This window comes from Propithecus coquereli, unplaced genomic scaffold (assembly GCF_000956105.1).
Source record: "Propithecus coquereli isolate 6110/MARCELLA unplaced genomic scaffold, Pcoq_1.0 Scaffold74, whole genome shotgun sequence".
Taxonomy (NCBI): Eukaryota; Metazoa; Chordata; class Mammalia; order Primates; family Indriidae; genus Propithecus; species Propithecus coquereli.
Window position 1 is genome coordinate 510,662 of NW_012153507.1, and position 3,060 is coordinate 513,721.

Below are 3,060 nucleotides of genomic sequence, written 5' to 3' on the forward strand. Positions count from 1 at the left end.
TCTATGTCCAATTGTTTCTTGATATTTTAATTTAGGTAAAATTATGACACTATGAAAATATCAAAAGAACCCCAAACTAGGTTGAAAGTATGAAAAAAGAAGATTATAATGTCAGTGTTATTCTACATCCACAATTATACATCTTTCATTTAATTCACCCTTTTTCATGTCATAGTTTTCTGTCTGGCCTCTCCCCACAAGATTTTACCTAACACTTCATAGTTCACAGAGTCACAACACAATCATATCTGATTTCTTTATTAGTTAACCAACAAGAAAATGAACATTAAGTGTTCTATACTATATTACACAGCAAAGGTACAAATTATAAAAGAATTAAAAAATACTAGGATCCTTATTTCAAATAGCTTCTAACTTTATTGGAGTAAACAAAGCATAGAGAAGTGCAAAGATTACCAGGACGGTGCGTAATGAAACGGCAGACCTTGGTGTGCCACAGAAAAGTGTGTGAACCTTCAATAAAAGGAAATTGCTGCATAATGTACAAACCCAGGAACTAGCTCTTGTGGATGCCCCTTTATGGTGCTACATATTTGGTATCTTCATAAATCCTAAATTCACTCTTTCTTCCACTTTTTGTCATCTGTACCATCCCTCCTGCCCCAGGGCCCCATCACCTTCTGCTGAAGATGAAGCAGCACAACAGAGAACAGCAGGGGACTCTCAAGGTCAGGAAATTTGTTTGGAGGGCAGCCTATTGAAAACATACCCTTTACCCATTGTGTGCCAGGCACTGCACTAAGCACTTTGCTTCCATTATCTCATTTAGTCCTTAAGATTGCCATATGAGGTACAATGCTGTTATGATGCCCTTTTAATGGATGGGTGAACAGGAGTTAAGAGAGTTTTCATAATTTGTCTCAGTTCACACACTGTGAGAATCTAAGGTATTCTGACACCAGGGCTGTGCTCAGCTTCTTCATAGTGAAAGGCCTATTCAAATTGCCAAGGTTGGGGTGGGGGTGGGGGAGAAAATTGAAAGGAAGAAGCAAAGTCTCGGGGCCTACAGTGCAAATATCTCAATACCCAAATATCCAGAGCTGTTTTAGTTTTCAATTTCTGATGAAGTCATTTTAAATGAAGGCTGTTTCCTCCAAAATATGAGAATCATATTGTCATAACTGATTGAAACTTAAAGTAACCAGTCATCGTTTGTGGACCACTGGCATCAATTAATACAAACTAGAGAACAAAACCAAAAAAAAAAATTTCTTCTCCATAATTTTGTTTTCCTTTTCTTTCTAATCCCTTTTATCCATAATGTTAAATCTTTGCTATGGGTTATGGCAAGAAAATCAATATAGAACTATATCTTAGAGTTTTGAGAACATTACTTTTGATTGAGAAATAATATTGCATAGTGAAATTGGAACCTTCAGTTTAAACTGCTATAATAACCTGGTGATGCTTTTGTTTTCCAAATTTTGTTGATGTAGGGTTGGTGTTCGGATATCTTATTGGCTTTATTGACCAAGTAAATCTTTAGAAATACTAAATCCATTAACATTTTGGTGGTGGCTCACAGCTTCAGAAGCACGGAAGGAGTTCCACCTGTTTCAGTGACAGATGATTCAGGCTGCTGCTGCAGGTAAAAACTATCTGGCTGGGACTAGATAGAAGAAGTAATGGAGGAAGAGCATGTTTCAAACTTCAACTTTTCTGGGAAAAAAATAAAGGGAGAAGTTTCAAATTGGGACTGTCTTAGTCTATTTTGTGCTGCTGTAACAGAATACCACAGTCGGGGCAATTTATAGTGAACAGAAATTAATCGGCTCATGATTCTGTACAATGGGAAGTCTAAGATCAAGGGGCCCGCATCTGCCAAGGCCTTCTTGCTGTGCCATAACATGGTGCAAGGGCAAAGAGAGGGCACAAGAGCAAGAGAGGCCAAACTCATGTTTCTATGAGGAACCTACTCCCTACTCCTGTGATAATGGCATTAATCTATTCACGAGGGCACTCCCATGACCCAAACACCTCCCCCTAGGCCCCACCTTCTTACACTGCTGCATTAGAGATCAAGTTTTCAACACATGAGCTTTGGGGGACACATTCAAACCATAGCAGATACTTTAAATTTTCTTTGGAAACAATAAATTACCTGCAGAAGGTTGTCTGTCGTTATCTGTTAGAAGGCATTAGCATACTGCTGCTGTATTTACGTAATTGGCATGATGGTGTTTTCAAGCTAGATGTCACCTGGTGTACACTAGAAAACCTTGTTTTGCAAGTTTAGCTGGGTAACAGAAACTTTCAAAGTGAGATTCAGAATGGCTTTCTTGTTTTGTGTTTAAGGCAAATTTTGAATAAACCTAGTGCACTTTGCTGAACTATTTCGAATACTCTAGAAGTAAAATCAAAGGGATCTCAAAGAAATACAGTTCCTGATTTATTGATCTAAGAAAGAATTGCAGTGCGAGGTTAAGGGAAGTTACGGGCAGGAATTCTCCGATATCTGTGATCATCTTCCACAAAGGAAATTTTCACCTCTTGGTTGATTATAGTGTTTGCTATCAATCCTCAGTGTTTAAATAAAAGGTACATGGAAAAGTCAGGGGTATGTTGCTATTTAGGAGAAAGTCAAGGTGCTTGTCTGCTCCCTGCTTCTATAATACAACTCAGTTCCAACTTCATCCCCAAGGAGAAGGGTTTTAATCCAATCTTTTCAAGCTGAGGATATTATAATGAGCTAAAGTTCAAAGGGAAGGTATTTTAAACGGATTAGAGTTCAGGGTGACGTCTTTCTTCAAATTCTCTCATCTTCCACAAAAGTAAGGGAAGCCCTTCAGGAGACACTTGAAAAAGGTGTAAGGCAGGGAATTTAGTGCATCTCCGTCTTTGACATGGGGGAAACTTACTTTTTCTTCATGTTCTTGAAGCACGTACGTATGATTTGGCACTATTTCAAACTGGAGTTTGAAATCACTTTGGGGATCTTTCGGTCTACTTTGGTTTGGACTATTTGGACTTAACTTTGTTTAGTAATCTTCTTCATTCTCTCTGGCTAGTCCCTTAGAGAATTACAGATGATTCAAGGCA